This window comes from Sciurus vulgaris (genome assembly GCF_902686455.1).
Source record: "Sciurus vulgaris genome assembly, chromosome: 8".
NCBI classification, from domain to species: Eukaryota; Metazoa; Chordata; class Mammalia; order Rodentia; family Sciuridae; genus Sciurus; species Sciurus vulgaris.
Genome location: NC_136468.1, coordinates 97,416,798 through 97,435,021, shown reverse-complemented (window position 1 = coordinate 97,435,021; position 18,224 = coordinate 97,416,798). Strand labels below are relative to the sequence as shown.

Here is an 18,224-nt window from a genome sequence, read left to right as displayed (position 1 = left end):
TATTGATGGCCAGTGCCCCTTGGTTTACTTTACGGGCAAAGAACTCAACACTTCAAGTCAAAATTTTTTTTTTGAAACTTAATTTGTTTATTATTTTTAAGTTAAAATCAAACAGAAATTATACAAATATTTTTTCACATTCCAGTAAATTGTGCTGACCATAACCTTTGCTAAATTTAACTCCCTTTATAGATGACTAAATTAACATATTATAAATATATTAATATTTATAACAACATATTATAATATGTAAGTTATATATAATATATATTTATACACAATATATGTATTTATACATAATATATAATTTATGATAACATATTTTTTTAATTTGCCCTTGTTTTCTTTTTTCTTTTTTTTTATTGTAAACAAATGGGATACATGTTGTTTCTCTATTTGTACATAGGGTAATGTTGTTTGAGTCATACTGTTATTTTTTCCCTTCCCCCCCACCCCTCTTTTCCCTCTATACAGTCCTTCCTTCCTTCATTCTTACCACCCTCCTTATCCCTAACCCTAAACCTAATCCTAACCCTAACGCTAATCCCTCCCATCCCCCATTATATGTCCTCATCCACTTATCAGCAAGATCATTCGTCCTTTAGTTTTTTGAGATTGGCTTATCTCACTTAGCATGATATTCTCCAATTTCATCCATTTGCCTGCAAATGCCATAATTTTGTAATTCTTCATGGCAGAGTAATATTCCATTGTATATATATACCACAATTTCTTTATCCATTCTTCAAGTGAAGGTCATCTAGGTTGGTTCCACAATGTGGCTATGGTGAATTGAGCAGCAATGAACATTGATGTGGCTGATCTCTGTAGTATGCTGATTTTAAGTCATTTGGGTATAGGCCAAGGAGTGGGATAGCTGGGTCAAATGGTGGTTCCATTCCAAGCTTTCTGAGGAATCTCCATACTGCTTTCCAGAGTGGCTGCACTAATTTGCAACCCCACCAACAATGTATAAGTGTACCTTTTTCCCCACATTCTCGCCAACACATATTGTTGTTTGTGTTCTTGATACTTTACGGGCAAAGAACTCAACACTTCAAGTCAAATTTTAAGAAATCTGTTGGGACAACATTCTTCTTGGAAAATCCACCAATAGCAGGTGACCTCAGTTATAAAGCCATTCAGTACAATGCAGCTGTATAGAATTAAAGACATTCACGGGGTGTGGGGGGAAACAAAGGTATGCATACAGATGTTCATTTCATTGTTATAAGAGTGAAAAAGATTCTGATGAATTTCTCTAAAATAGAAATTAATAAATTCATGTATGGTTACATTATTTATATATTAGAATTTTTCATTCAAAAAATCAGTACATGGTATATAAAAATCAAAAAACACTTTTTATTATATTTAATGTTGTGAGAGCAGGATGCAAAATTATCTCTGCTAAGAAAAAACACAAAAAGTTTTGAATGATTTTTAACAGTGTTTTCTTCTACATAGTATGATTGTAGCTTTTTCTTCTTGATGATTCCAGATTGTGTCTACTGAACATGCATGCTCTTATAATCATATTTTTAAAGAACACTTTGAATTACATGAGTTCAGAACCATCACTGAGCTCCAGGTGTAGTCTGGTGGTGCTGGTCTGAGGGAATTCCTTGGTCTTGACAGGGGAAATTCCTTGGTCTTGACACTCCACATTATAAATTCAGGCTGTTGGTTGAACATTCATTGAAATAAAGCATGGGTTTGGCCAGCAGTACTAGCTCAGACAGTGGCCAGCATCTTATCCTAAAGTCAATTGGTACTGAGATCAAAAGCACTCTGAGGCTTGATTCAAAGAATACTCATTAACTGGAAGGAGCTTCTGAGTAGATGTGGCATCCTTGAAAAAATAAGCCAGATTGCTGACGGAGCTGGGCCCAGCACCTGCGCTGCTTGTGAAATGGGTTTCTGAAGTGGGGGGGGGGGGGTGCAGGAGTGCTCTCCAGAGCAGCCTCCTCCCTCTTAGGCTGGGATTTCATGAGTGGGAGGAGGAAGGACTGGGAGACAACAGAGAATGAGTCACTGAGATGTTTTCAGATATCCTCATCTCATGACTTTATCCACGATGTTGGGTAGAACAACAGAGAAGTACACAGAAGGCATTCATAACATGCCTAAGTGTCAAGGTTTGCAATTGGATTTTGACTTCTCTACTAAGGTATCAAAACATCTAGAAATGGTATTCCTAGTGTTGTGTTGCTGAGTACTGCAGGTAGCTCTGGAAAGAGATATGTTTGCAAACACATGACATGTGCAATAGCAACAACACATCCATTGGATATTATCCAAAGGGAGGAGTTACTTAGAGGAAAGACCTTATTAGGAGAGCTTTAACATATGAATAGGAGTTCACCAGATGAGCAGAACAGTGTCTGCTGGGAGGGACATGAAATACATGAAGACAAAACTTAATAAAGTAGAACTTTATTACTTTCCGGATATTAAGTCTATATTCTTAGATTCCTAAGACATGAAAGAAACATGAGGCAATATGTGAAAGCTCATTATAGACACTTCCTAAATATTATTTGAATGGCTAGATATCAATTTCTTACTTCCAAACTGGAATTTTTTGGTGCAAGTTATTTTTTTCAGTGTATGTTCAGAATAACTGAGGTGTCGAATGAATACACAATAGATTCCCAAAACACAAGCGAGAGCACTTATTCATGGTTCAATTGATGTGCTTATTTGAAATATTTGCTTCACCATTCTCGTTTGTCACTGTGCTGATAGAATTGTAGGCAATGCATTTTGTAAATTATGTTTCATATCTGCCTTGGGATGACTTGGTGAGGGCACAGGAGCACTTCTGCATTACATATCAGTGGATTAGTTATTGCCCTTATTTTTATTTATATTTTCAAATTAAGTCCTTTCTGAAATTAGTGACTTAAAGATGAAGGCAAGTACTGGCAGAGCAACAAAATAAGATTGTATTTTTATCTGAATCTAATTTCTGTACAAATTAGGTTGTAGAGCTTGTTCTCTGCAAGAGTTTGGAATTAACCTATCAATTTTCTTTGCCTAGGGGGGTCATGGTTCACACTTCCATTTCCTTCCTTGGAAGTGAGAGTGTGAAGCAATGTGGCTTTTAGGAGCTGTTGATATGGGATGGTAGAACAAGAGACCTCTGCCCGAGATGGCACTGGTGATCCACCATGACCAGGCATACTCTTGGGTTGGTTTTCCTAGAGAAGCAAGGGGTTGTTTCTGGTGCTCATTGAAACTCTGGGGACAGAGTTGTGGTGTGACTGAGTTCTGATAAAGCCTCTTTCATTACCAAGAGATAAAAATAACTGGGTTGAAATAAGTCTCACCTTAGAATTCCACAGGTGACCCCTTAGCCCTATGCTTCCTCCATCTTGTGGTCCCAGATTTGGCCCTAGGCAGACCTCTTGCAGATCTGCTTCAAGTCCCCCCTGCCTCCTTCTGCATCTCAGAACATGATGTCCCTGGCATGGACTCTGAATTTCTAGCATCTCCGTCTTCCTCCCTGCTTGCCTGGGTGCTCAGAGTCTACAGGTCTTCTTGATCTTCTTGGTTTCTTTCTCACTCAGTGCTCTTCCCCCTTCCTCTTTTCCCTGGCATGACTCGTTCTGTTGCAGTGTGATTCCTATTGGGATGGAGGACCAAGATGCGCAGGTTATCCCTGGGCCTTTCATCTGCCAAAGTACCTGTGAATCTGTGAGTAGAAAAAGCAGAAGATAGCCTCTAATATTTAACTATTTGATAAAACATGGTGAACCATGGATTTAATCTCTGTTAAAACTTGATAGAATTAGTGTTTGGGCTGAAATATCAGAAACTATTTTTTTTTTTTTTCTAGGAAAGTGGAATTACTTCCATCTGAAATCGATGTGTTTCTGAATCAGGAGTAGACTTTCATGTTAGGTCTGAAAACCAAGACAGATGTGATGACAGCCCAAAAGCTTCCCTTTTCCTAATGGTAAAGAAATTATTCCCATTTCTCATCGTCAAAAGAGTATCCTGCTTCTGTTCCAGTAGTTTTTTGCTACCATATTGCCCGTGGACATGCTTGGCAGGACTGAGCTGAAAATTTTGGCATTTTCGTTTTTCCTTTTGGCACAACTTTTTTTTTATCAGCCTGCAATTCTCTATTTCATTTCCCTGGTATATTTGGAAAATCAAATTGGCAAGATGGTAAGCTTCCGGAATTTCTCCAGCTATCCCTTCACAGGCACTCAGAATTATTAGAGGTGCATAATATCAGGCCTTGCTTTTTTGGCCTCCGGGTGCTTCTCAGCTCAGCCCATTCCATTTGGTCAAGTCAATCATGCCCCAAAGATTCCACACTGTGACTCTCCAACCCTGTAAATTCAAATCATGGTCACCTGTGAGAGGCTGGTGCTCTGGAGGAGGTAGGAAGAAATGTGTGGGCTAGAGATCTGCTTATAAATTGGTTTCCATTTTGTAGATCTGGTTTTATTTCACAGTGTTTGTAGGATTTGCTCATATTTTAGGCATTTTGTGGACAATATAAATATAGCAAACTCTAGGAAAATAAATGGTCTCATATTAATGCCTCATAGTTCATAAATCAGCTTTACATACTTTGAGAGCGATCTTGCTCTAGCTACATGCCTGGGGAGGTCTGATGCTAGAGTATAATTTGCTCCTTTTGGTGCCCCATAGATAAACTCCTGTGTTTTGGTCCTAAGAGTCCTCCATCTACACAGGGTGACCATAGACATGTTATTTATATGTCTTGGACCTTAATGTCTCCATGTGGAAATGGAGGCTTTTGTAGCATTGACCAGTGGTAAGCACTGTGATGCCTCTGTAATCCCATGGATATTCAGGCCTGTCACATACAGCCTAGCATCTGGGAATATCAAGGGACAGTGTAGCAAGCTTCGTGTATTGTTAGGATCTTCTCTCCATGAAAGTAAGAAAAAGGAAAGCAGCTATCTACCTATGGGAATATATCCATGAGACATTATGATTATCCACACTTGGTGATCAAAAATATGGAAAAGTCACCCTGACCATGTTTAGTTGAGGTTTTGCATGTTTGGGTTTTAAAATGCACCATGTAAAACAGTCAGAGATAACGGTATACTGGTCAGTCCAAATGTCTAGAGAATAATTTCTCCTGTGCCTCTGGAATGAAATAAATCAGGGACTTTATCTCTGACCCATCATGTCAGAGTCTCATTCTAATTTTATATCTGAAAGGAATATAGTTAGGTCCAGTCTACACTGAGCCTAGTTCTGTTATAGAAGTGCAGTCAGAGAGAGAGGTATGGACATGCAAGAGGTGTCTTAAGAAACGGTCCAGGTGTAGTTAGAGGTGAGCCTCTAACCTGTAATACACACCCGACTTGTTTGGAATTTCCTCCAAAGTTCAATTTGACCCTCTGGACCTCATGGTAAGAATGAGTCAACCAAGCAATAATAGGGTACATGTAGTCATGTTATGAACTATGGGGATCATTCCCATCACATCCATTTACTGTGATTAAGATGCATCCTGATGAAATAGATGCTCAGACTATGTAAGCAACCTTTTTGGAACCAAGAGTTCGAAAAGGGGAGAACTGGCTATTAGTGTCATTTCCCTGGGATGAAGTAAATGAAAACTCTCTGCTCTTCCTTTAAATGCTTAATATAAAAGGTGCTCATTTCAGATAATACCAGTAGGTGGGCTAAGGAAAATCTGGACAGCAAGTTTAGAAATCATTCTGTAGTAGTCACTTTATTTTCTGATCCAGTAAAATTCATGGCATATCACCTAACAGAACACTTTGGTTTGTGAATTAGTTTAAAAGTATTATAAAAGTACATGAGTTATACCAGATTTAGTAATAATATATGTAATAAATCATATTTATAGAAAGGAATAAAATTTCATTAGATTAAATCTGCCCCCAAGGAAATGCAGAATAAATGGTACTGGCAGTGTCTATGCAGAGCAGAACAAAAAATATAGGTTTTAATGTGTGGTTGAAGTGGAAAGAAATTTCTTCTGACTCATATTCAGATATCCAGGGGTAATTTTTACCCCCTCAATTTTTGTCCCCTGTGATTCCATCCTTTACTTACAGACACTAAATAATTAATCTAGACGTGTTCAGAAGCTTGATGCTATACTACAAGCTGAGCCACAGGAGTGTTCAGATACATGTCAAACACCTTTGTAGCAGTTCTTGGGACCTTGACAGGTAGTAGTTAAAATATCAAACCAATAAAATCTAGGTCTCCCTATTTTTGTGGTTTAGCAGCAGCTCTGTATATATCCTCTTTTCATTGCACAGTCTAGAAAGGAAAGAGTAATCAATAAGGCCAAATTAACTAAATAGAGCACCCAGTCTACGATCTCAGTAAACCATTGGACAAGATTCCTTGGGAAAATTCTTTGCAGATGTCTTCAGAGATACTGAAGCTATTTAGTATGAAGTGACCCCTCTGGAAATGTCAGTGAAGTTGGTTGTTTTTCAAAACTGAACCCATGATTAGCTAGGTGAAGCAAAATGCTTATTGACTAGATTTTGAATAACTAAGGGGTTATGGATCAATCTAAAGGTTAAAAACATTACCCATCTATCTTGCAGTTTTATCTTAAAAAGGAGTTTTCCAGGGAAAAAAAAGTTACATAAAGCAAATATATGACATTTCACTTAGTGTCCAAATAATACATGATCACTGAACCTTAAAACTGGTGGGTTTAAAAGCATCTGTAATTCCTTAGTGAATGTGGTTTTTAGGAATTTCTGTATTTCTTCATAAACTTGCTTAGTGGGAAGCTACTGAGCCCCATAACTACCCTTGATTTCTGTGTTGTAAGATGCAATGGGAATTTGCACTCATTCAAAAGAAGGTGACCTTGTTCTGATAGGGATGGGTCTTTTGTGATGGCTTGAAGTAGTGAGAGTCTGCATCCCCCGCAAATGCAGACTTCACACTTATACATTATTATTCCTATTATGCAGATCTTAGGGATAATAATGTGTGTAAATTAATTAGGGTTATTCTTTTCCTCCTTTATGTAAACAAAGCAATGATTCTCAAACTGAGTTAGATATAAGAATCTTGTGAAGTATTTGAAAAATGCTTTTAGACTAGCCCGATCTTTAGATTTAGTAGGGATACGATAGAACTCCAAAAATCTACTTTTTAAGGAGAATTCCAAATGATTCTGATCTAAGTCGTCCATATATATAACACTTAGAGAAACTGGAGGTAGAATCCCTTTGTTCAAATCCCAGATCTGCCACTTATTATCTCTGTAGAGCTGGTCATGTTGTCTGATCTCCTTATTACCTCAGTTCCATCTGTATAATAGGAATAATAATGATCTTTCACGGAATGTACTGAGGATTCAATTGACTAACTCCGATAAAGTTCTTAGAATGCTACCTGTGCTATTAATGGCTCAGTCAGTGTTCACTTAGATCAAGCCAACAAATGATGAATGTCTTACAACCCATGTTTTTCATCAGATTGATATTCTGCTAATACATCACTGAGACCAACTGGAGAAGATATGTGTTGGTGTGGTGGGGATGAAGGATTCATTTATGGAGAACTGCTTATAGGATAAAACCAAACTCTTAACCTGGCCTCTAGGACCCTGATCTCACACTGTCCTCCTGATCATTCTGTACTATCAGCCATACTTGGCTTCTTTCAGGTTTTCAGATGTGCCATACTGCCTCCTAGCACAAGCCTATGCATGTGTTATCCCTTATGTCTGAGATACTTTTCTCTCACACTCAGTTCATTAACTTTCTTTTCCTTTAGATATTAGCTGATATCACTTCCTCAAAGATGCTTTCCCTGATATCACTGAATCCATTAGGTCTGTTATTTGCACTCATAGGATGTAAAGCTCATAGGTCTCCTTTGTGCTCCATATACAGCTATGCTTTAATATGTTTTGCCTCCTACACGAGAGTCCATGGCCATAACACAGGAACCATGTCCATTCACCCTGTCACTAGTCACAACTTCCTGACATACAGAGACTTACTATTTGTTGAAAAAAAGTATTTTGATTACTGGAAGACCTGATTGGAATGACGTCAGAAAAGAGAGGGCATTTGGATGGTTTTAAAAGGGTGAAAAGGCAAAGGGTGGATGAGCATCTCTATGGCAGAGGAGAGTGAGCAGGTTAGGAGAAGGTATAGAGAGGTGTAGAGGAAATCTGAGCTATCCAAGCCCTGGAGGCAGCTGAAAAAGAGTTGAGAAAAATTACCAGCATTGAATTTGGTACCTGGGAGGCAGAATTTAGGTGAGACTTCCTAAGTTCATAGGGGTATAAGGGACAAAGTGAAATGTTAGGATTCAGATTCTTATAAAAGCAAATCCTTTGTTGGGGACAAAGGGGCGGAGCTGAGCACTAAGAAATAGATGGCTGTGGGACTTGCACCAAGTGTTGTGTAAGGAATAAAGGAAGCCGAGGGTTACTACTACTGCTTTTAGGACTGAGGATATGGTAAATGGGTAGTTCACCTTGGCTTCAAGACATTCATTGTATGTTTTCCAAGAGACATGCAATGAACCATCTCAATCCCAACCCCTTCAAAAGCCTGGTCTGTGTCACTAACGTGTGAGGGTCCCTGGCTTGCAAGACCTTTATGTTAAGAGAAGGTTCTCCTTGAAGTTGTGTTGATGTTTAGGTTGGTGATGGGGATGGGAGTTCCCTTCTCCCTAACGTCAACACAAATAATAGCTTTTTTCACACTTACCATTTACCAGAAATTGACATATCTCTGTAGAATGGAGGGCTTCAACAGACGCATCTCTGAGAGATGGCCTCTATGGGATCCCCATCCTGTGTTTGACCAGGCCATTCAAACAGCCCTTTATTGCTCAGTGGCGGCCCCTGCTGCTTAGGAGAAAGATGGCAGCACATGAAATCAATGACATTAATTCTGATCTTGCGATCAGGAAAATGTGGAGCAAACAAGGGAGGAGTCAGAGGGAATGAAAATGGGCTGAGGAAATCCAGGGAGATTCCTGGAACTGAGGGCACCTTGTCGAGGTGCTGGTGCAGAAAAGACCTGAGCCTAAAAGTGTTGTACTTACAAAGCCTTCTATAAGCTTCCTGGCTTACTCACTTACTCCAAAGGTTTGCTAGGAACCACCAGAGTACCCTCTGAGAAATATCGTAGCAAACTTATTTAGGGACTTTCTGGGCTATTAGAAAAATACTTTAAAAGACATCCCTACTAATTCTTTAGGTTAGAAGTTGCCATAAATTTTAATTAGGGGTGGAAGCTGTTTATGTGTGTTTACATCCTGAATAGGAATCCCCTGGGATCCCTGCTGGGATACACTCTTGCCTGCATGCATTCCTGGGTATGGGAGCATCTCTGGTGTGCATGCCTAATGTGTACAAAGCAAGGTGCTTACATTGACATTTCTGGACAAAAACTGTATGGAAAGAGAAGGTGGAAGTAAGCAAACTCACAATCAAATAAAAGTAGAGACAGGGGAAGAGATGAGATTGCAGTTGATTATGGGTCTGGCAGCAGATGTTCTACACGAATCCAACTCGCTGCAGCCAGTCTGTTTCCATAGCAACAGAATCAGTAATTATTGAGCCCAGGCACTCCCCCCACCCTCTCTCCCAACAAGGTGGAGGCTGATGAATATGAACTATCCCCAGCCCATCACTAGCTCTTTCTTTTTCTCTTCTTTTCTGATTTTCTTTAAATTCTTTATAAGAAAAACTGGGGGTATTGAGTAGTACCAAGAAGGGGAGCTGTATGCTTGACAAAGAGCATAGGATACTGAAACAGAAGTGAAGTTATTATTTTTCCCTGTGATACTATAAGAGAAAAGCTCTTCCCAGAAAAAGCCGATGATCTCTGAAGATGCTAAATAAATGAGCAGGAGTTTCCCTGAAATGGAGGCTCCCTTTCATTGGCTGATCTTTCCACGACTCCTGCCAATCGGAGCACCCCTGGGCTCCAGCTCCATAAACATAAGCAAAGCTACATGCTTATTCTTCTGGACTTGGAGTGTATACCATTCAAAGGTGTGCAGCGGGTCTCAGTTCACATGGCTCAACTGGAAACCTGTTTCATGAACAAGCTTACTCGGGAACCATCTGGTGTTCTAGCACATTGTTCTTCTGGGAGACGACTCTAAGTCATTTTGTGGTGGCAGCAGCTTGGAAGCAGTGTTTGTAGTTGGAGAAGATGGACTTACGGGAGCTTGGTGAGTAAAGCTCAGTCTTACACATCTGTCCACCGGTATTAGCAGCCTGAATGAGAATCTAGCTTTGTCTTATTGTCTGCCAAGGAAACTGAATTGGAGCAAGCACATGGACGAACAGGCAGTCAAGAGTTCCCATAATGTAGAGACTCTGAATTCAAAAGGCTGCATGCTTTGCTTGGGTCTGATTGGATTTGTGGTTGACTGTATATTATATTCGGACATTGGTGGTCTAGTTAGGATTAGTGTGAGGAGTTTAATTCTGCATTATCTCCCTGGGTATTGATTCATTTAAAAAGAAAATGCTTTTAAAACTAAATTAATTAGAGTCACCCCTGTGCATTGCTAGGAAGAGAAAAAGAGGTACAGGCACAGAGCCCAGAGCTGTTCGATTGTGTTACCGGTGTTTGCATTGTGGAGAGAGATGTTATTACAATGGTCTGTCAAGCACTTCTTAAGACCCCTGGCCATTCAACGAAGCATCTCTTCTCTGTGCGCTGCTATTCTCTGCTTGGTAAATGTGCAGCCGAGCTGGGTCGTGTCCCTTCCTTTCATGAAACCCATCTCCAAATTGAAATATTTTTTTAACCATGTTCAAAGATGAGTTGATGTGCACTCAGAAAGATTTGAGCAGTCAAAAAGCATGCTTTGATATGACTCTGTTTTGCATCCTTTCAAACCTCTGGAAACCAGAGCAGGTTTGCAAAGTTATATTCAAGGATTGGCTCTTTGCCAGAGAAAGGATGCTCTGAGCTATTGCTCTGCTCCCTGGGGTTTAATTTTCTGACACTGGTGATGAAATTTTCAATTTCGTTGGGTAGAATCAGGAAGAACGGGAAGGCAATACTATAAACAGGCAATGGAGGGACAGCTTGGGGAAAGGGAAACTCTTTGCCTTTAGGGATCCTCCTAGCTGCAAACTTAAAAATATATGTGGCAAAGCAGAACCCAAGCACAGTGCAAGATTCCAGAAGAGCTATAATCTTTCCAGACATGAGAGGAAACGTATTGCCTCTGCCCTGGGTGCAGAGCATGGGGACTGAACTTGGGTTTCTGTCTCTGCTTAAGATCTGATCTGTGTCTACCTGCTGATTTTGAGGCTTTATCACTCACTGGTGCTTTTTATAAAAATATGATTTTTCTGTCCTATGTGCAAGAAAGTGTCATAGCACAGTTTTGCATGTTCTATACACAGCCTACTTGGGTTCAAATAATGGAGAGAGGAAAAGAGGATAGAACATTATCATCAGATGTATAAAGAAATGCATGTAAAATAATTGTACATGGGTATTCTTATTGATTTGTCCTTTTCTAAAAATGTCCTTTTGATAGAGAAGAGTGCTTTGGGTCTTCTTCATGCTCTAGAATGGAATTTGCATTGTCCCAAATGGGGATTTGTGATGAACTGATGAAAAAACAAAAGAGCTAGGAATGTTTTACCTGTCTGAGACTCAAGGCAGGCAAGGGCAATGGGTGTCTGGGAGAGAGAGCCCTTCCACTCTGTGACATTCAGGAAGCAGGGTTTATGCTGCAGGAGGAGAAGGGGAGTTTCCTGACAGGGTGGTAGTGCACTTGGGGATACCTGTCATTTGATCAGTTCAGTGACCTGTTTGTTAGCTGATGACCTTTCTGGAGATGCAGGCTGTCCTCTGGTCCCAAGAGGCTTCTGATGGTCACATACATTGAAAATTGCACCTGACCAGAGGTGTCTGCTGCAGGTTAACTCTCCCTGCAGCATCTCACTCTGCGATCCATTCCCATGTGTGAAGAATTCTGAGGAAGTCTGGTGTCCAGTGGATGTGTATTAAGTAACCGTCATCTCATTAGGGTGACTCTACATCCTCTTTTGGTCCCTTCTCTCACCCAGTACTGATGCTTCACATTGAAGTGCTGGCACCTGTTGGCAAGAATGAGAGAAGAAACCAGCCTTTTATGGAAGCAGTAAAAATGTTTTTTAAAAAACCTAAAACCAGAGTTCATAATCTATTTTTGGATCCTGGAACTCTTTAAGAATGTGAAAGCTATGAACCTCTTCCCTGCCCACAAGAAAATGTATTTTGCAGAATTCTCTAATACTTTGATGACAAACCATTTCAGAGTAAAGTAATCCCTGTCCTGAGGGAATATCAAAAAATTACTATGCCCTGAAGTTCACCATCAACTTTTTTTCAAATGGGTCCACTAACTGATGCTATAGCTCCACCTCAGTCAACTGTAGGACTTGTTCATGGCTCTGATCCCCGAATGAGGTCCTGGGCACTCTTAGTTACTGCTCAAATGAAGAAGTCTTGAGTCCACAGGTGTAGCTTAGTGGTAACACTTGCTTAGCATGTGTGAGGCCCTGATTTTGATCCTCAGCTCTGGGAGGAAAAAACGTCTTGGAAATGATCCTGAAACATGGTTTTCTGACTGCTGAGCTTGGAGGGTTTATGAAACTAGAATTATAGGACTTGAACTGAAAGTGCTCTTTCGTGTGCCAGAGTGGGAACTGCACCCTTGTAATATTCTGCTCATTCCCCAAAGAGAAGGTTTCTCCTCACTGATTCCTCTTGGCATTTGTAGGATGTGGGACATACTGAAAAGACAAATGTAAAGACAAAGGAAGATGAATTCCCTTAAATTTTCAAGTGCACATCAGGATTACCCCATATAAGTCAAAAAGAATATAAATTTGTTGAATCCAGTCTTTGAAATTAAGTGTCAAGTGCTTGAATGATAAAATTCCCCAGTTTTTCCAGCAATTGGAATATAATTAATCACAATGTGAATAGCTGATGTGCCTTGAGTTTTTCTGTCAGGCACAGTTCAACACATTTTATATGTAGAGGTAATAACTCCTTGATTTTCACAGTGGACCTAAACAGGACCATTTTGGTATTTTACAGATAAGGAAATTGAGTCACCAAACAGTTGAAGAACTTGCCCACGTTGGTGTAGCTAGGAACTGGCAAGAACCTGGGCTTTCACATATGTGGATTTTAGTGCACATTTGTAGATGGGAGGAGTGTGAGTGGATAGGGAAGAGTTCTCATCCGCTTACCAGTCTGTGTAGTGAAGTCAGGCCACGTTTAGTTAAATCAATAATCATTACAATAACTAAAATCAAAGGCATTCTGGAGTGGATGGTTAAATTATTAATAATGCCATTAAAGAAAACAGGTCTAAGCTAAGAATCATCATCAAAATTCTTAGCCCTTTTGGTTACCTCCTTGTGTTATTGCCTGATAGGCGACTTCATTCCATGCTGTTTACTTGACTGGTATGAAGTGGATCCATTTTCATAGGGAGATCAATCCTGCTAGGTCATCTGAGAGAGGTGGGATGGCACATCTCTCCTTTGCTTGCATTTTCCAGTAGCCAGAGCAGTGGCTAAGGTTGTGACGAACAACAGGGCAGCCAAATTGGGAGTGTGCATGACCACAGTGCTGCAGAAATTGTCAGGGCTGCCATGCTTTCTGAAGACCTTGTGAGCAGGAGTGAGGCTCAGATTAGAAATTGGTTCAGTGTAGTGACCACACATTGATGGAGCAACCAAAGGCTCATAGAAGATTAGTCTTGAAAATTATTGGCTGAAATGATTTTCAAACCATACTCCTCAAAGTTCTAGAGAAAATTGAGGGCTACTATTATAATGTGGAACTGAGCGGCCCCACTCAATCCTAGCATCTCCACTTCTTTTTTGTTTATAGATATACATGACAGTAGAGTGCATTTTAACATTATATGCACATGGAATATAATTTATTCTAATTAGAATCCCATTCATGTGGTTGCATATGACATGGAGTTACACTGGTTGTATATTCATATATGAACATAGGAAAGTTATTTCTGATTCATCCTACTGTCTTTCCTATTCCCATTACCCTATCTTCTCTTCATTCCCCTTTGTCTAATCCAGTGGACTTCTATTCTTCCCTCTCCCACCTTATTGTGTGTTAGCATCTGCATATCAGAGAGAACATGCAGCTTGGTTTTTTGGGGGGCTTGGCCTATTTCACTACAGTGCCATCTATTTGCTGATAAATGCCATACTTTCATTCTTCTTTATGGCTGAGTAGTATTCCATTGTGTATATGTACCACATTTTCTTTATCCATTCATCTGTAAGAGCACCTAGGTTGGTTCCATAGCTTGACTATTGTGAATTGAGCTAGCATCTCCACTTCTGTTTTATAAACTGACATTCACAATGTATGTAACTTAACCCATTAGGTCTTAGATGCTATCATTTCAGCATATAGCTGCAGAATTATTAACAAAATATTTACATTGAATTTTTCATGCTCAGTCTTTGAAAACTGACATGTGTTTCATACTTACAACCCAGCTCGATTTGGATACTGCATTTTCACAGGAAATCTGTATTTAGACTTCATAAAATTTTTAGTTAAAAAAGTAGATTCACATATGCAAGTTGTTCCACATATACTTAAAAGTTTTCCAATATCTGAATTGAATATCAATTTTTGAACTTGAGTTAGCTAAAATTAAATGAAATTTGAAATTCAGGTGCATAGTCACACTAGCCCACATTCCAAGGCCTCCATAGCCCCATGTTCAGGGGCTGTTCCACTGGACAATGTGGGGCTAGACTCTCAAGGAACTTTCTTCAGACCCTAGGCAAGTTGCTCCTCTATCTCCGTCATTGGAAGAATGCTCTGGTAACAGAAACGAAATGCTAATATTTACAAACCTTTTCCCTTACCACTGCACGTGGCAAATACAACATGTAGCTAAATCTTGACTTCTTCATTACACTCTTTGATATGGGAAATGAAACAGTGAGTTTCTTCCTGTTGTAGAGAGTCAATTTTCATCTCTGTGGCATTTTTCAGTCCCCAGGTATTTTGGTGCTGCCTCTTTTGTGTGATTTGAAGCCACCTCCCTGCCTTAGTCCATTTTCTCCTGCTACAACAATGCCAAAGACTGGATCATTTATAAAGCAAAGAAACATATTTGTCACAGTTCTGGAGACTGGCAAGTCAAATGTCAAGGTGCCAGCCTTTGGCAAGGACTTCTCTGCTACATCAGAATGTGGTGAAAGACTGAGGAATCGCATGCTGAGGAATGAGAGAAGGTGTAAACTCAATTCTCCCTTCCTCCTCTTATAAAGCCATTACTCCTGCCAGGCCCCACCTTTGTGACCTCATCTGATTAACCTTGTTACCTCTCAAGGTCCCACCCGCAAATACCATCAAGATTTGGAATTCAGGGATTGAGTTTCCAACATATGAGCTTTGGAGAGAGGGACACATTCAAACCATAGCATCTCTCAACTCAGCATGGAACATGAATTTAATTTTAACAATAAACAGACCATGATTGGGAAGGTAACTCTATCATAAACATGAAAATAAGTATAAATTAGGGATAAGGGACAATTTAATTGCTATTATTTTGTTCAATTCTGCAAATATTTTAGCAAGAAAATATTTGGTCTCAAAATCTTTACTTTCAGCACCTGACAGCATATTATTTATCTATTGCCCAAAAGATTTTTTTCATGTAAAACCAACCTTCAAGAGTAAGCAATCTCTTTAGAAACTAAATCAAAGTTATGCTACAAAGGCTTCTTAGAAACATCCACTCTCAGTCTCTTAAAGAGGTCCCAAATGGACAGTTGGGGCCAAATCTGGCAAATGGAAGATGAAACTCACTGTAAGCTCAGTTCTCTTAAATCTTCCTTCCAGAGATTATCAAAAACATTGAGAGAGAAAAAAATTTTATGTGATGGAATACTATCTATAATATCAGGGATGCCTCCCAGTCCATTGGTCCCCATGTCCTGCATTTTGGACAGAATCCCCAGGGAGAATGCCTCCTGTGCTCAAGAGATATTTTGCTAGAGTCAATCATGAAGGTTCTTTACAACTCCTTCATTTGCACAGCATGATGTAATCATCTTTACTAAGGTGATACTGGTGGACCAAGTTGATTAAACCATGGGTAGGTTGAATCTAACTGTGAGATATTGATATTTGGTCAATCCAAAGACCAATACCCTCAATCGTGAAAAGAAAGAAGTCTTTGAGATTTCAGTGAGGGCAGAGACACTGGGAGATATCTGTACATTACTCAAGTAAAGTTGTCATTATGATGTGTCTTTTTGAATTACCACAGGATTTTGACACCTACTAACTTGCTAGCCTATTTCAAGCAATCTATAATATTCTAGGAATCTGGAACTTCCACAATTCATATGGATGACAGAGAATTAATGTAGAATTTAAGGCCTTAGGTTATTGTTTCCAGTTTAGCAACTACATTTTGTATGTTACTAAACTTTTGTGCTCTGAATCTTCACATTAATAAAGAAGAGTTTAGACATGGTGGCTTCCTATGTCATATATATCTCAAACTTCTGAATAATGTAGCCATCTACCCACTGGGGCCCATGTTCAATTGATCCTAACATTCTTTGCCAGTGTGTCCAGATAGGGCCTCAGAATCTTTCCTAACTCAGCATGAAGTCAGGCACAACTGAGATAGCAGAATTGAATTACAGCTGAAACTGGTTTTTCATTCCTCTCCTAGGTCCTTTCCTCATCTCTGTGCCTTGTGCAAGACCTTGAAAAGGACCATGCAGGGAATTATCATCAGTGTGCAGGGTTTTAGCGATAAGGCAGCGACAGCTCTTTACCCTTCCTCTTGCTCAGCTGTTCCGTGGAGGTGTTGCCATCTGACAGGGAGGGCTGCAGCCTGGCACTTTGGGAGCTCACTTTTCTTTTCCTTTGAGCTGTAAGTGATGAGAGACCTGTCAAGGAGAGCTGTTCACTGGCATCATTCCCAGACCTGGAAGCATAATGAAATAAAGTTTCATTCCGACTCAGTTGGAATTCTTGCAGCTCAACATTTAAGATGGCATCTGGGGCAATTCTAACATCCACTTGCCTTGTTGGAAAGAGGCACTCATCAGTTAATGGAACTTGGGCCTTCACACTGGTAGATCAAAGCAGGATCCACTCAGAGCAACTCAGTTCTAACTCAAATCAGTCAGGCCATGGTCTCAGCAGGCAAAATGGAGCCCACTCCTGTCTAATGGGCCAACATTGTGAAATCTTCATTTCAGAAGCTTGATCATATTACAAAGAGTGATATCAAGGCAGAAAGTGGTTTGGAAGCCAGTGACACTGGTACTGCTTCTAGACCAAGATGACATAATGTGAAGGGTTCCATCTGTACTCTTCTAGAACCCACAATGGTAGAAGCAAGGACACACCCTTTGACTTTAAAGAATAATAGGAGTCAAGGCATTAAAAACTCATTCTTGATTCTGTGAGCCTGGCTCAAACAACTCTGCAGAGTCAACACCAAGGTCTTTGCAAAGAACACCCTATGATCACCCTTCTGCCCCCTTTAAACTTTCCTTAGAGCTGAGTAGATGTACTGCCTCATCTCTCTGAACTTTAGTTTCTCACCTGTAAAAATGAAAGTGAAAATACATTTATCATGGGACTGAGGAAGAATGAAAATTAAGAATGGTGTCTGTGTGAGCATTTAGCAAATAATAAGCTTCTATGTGAGGGGAGAATGGCATGATGGCATTCTTGGGTAGAAGCCTTTTTTTTTTTTTTTTTTTTTTTTCAGATCTCCCAGAATAGCTAATTTTACTCTTTTGCTAGGAAAGAGTTTCTGTGTTCTCATATGGTTCTCCTTCCTACATCGTCAGCAATGTTCCTGGACCTCCTAGCACTGGATGGACCTCCTAGCACTGGAGACCATCCAAATTAAAAGAGAGAGAGAGAGAGAGAGAGAGAGATAGGTAGATTACCCTTACAGACAAGAGCCTGTGGTCAACTTTAGCCACCAAGTGAAAGTTGAGATTCACCATATTGTCTCTCTAATCTTCAGTATTTTTTCCTCATAGATGAAATATTGATAATGTCTATGCTGACATGTAGAAATGTTTAGTGAGCACACATTATCACATAGGCTTTGTGAATTGTAAAGTAAAATATTACTCTTATCATTCCAAATCTAATATCTTCAACAACTCGATCTTGATTTATTGAGGAAGAATTATT

General features: G+C 39.7%; 1 protein-coding gene across 6 annotated transcripts in view; it reads left to right on the top strand.

The window, feature by feature from the left end:
* Positions 1-18,224, top strand: part of ELMO1 (engulfment and cell motility 1) — a 565,675-nt gene that overhangs the window by 421,226 nt on the left and 126,225 nt on the right. Inside the window, exon 1 of one of the 6 annotated variants that reach the window (XM_079151168.1) lies at positions 1,453-10,200. The exons of the other annotated variants lie outside the window; for them this stretch is intronic. The gene's annotated coding sequence lies outside the window, so the exon portion shown is untranslated. Of the gene's footprint in view, positions 1-1,452; positions 10,201-18,224 lie in introns of those variants that run through there. 6 annotated transcript variants of the gene reach the window in all.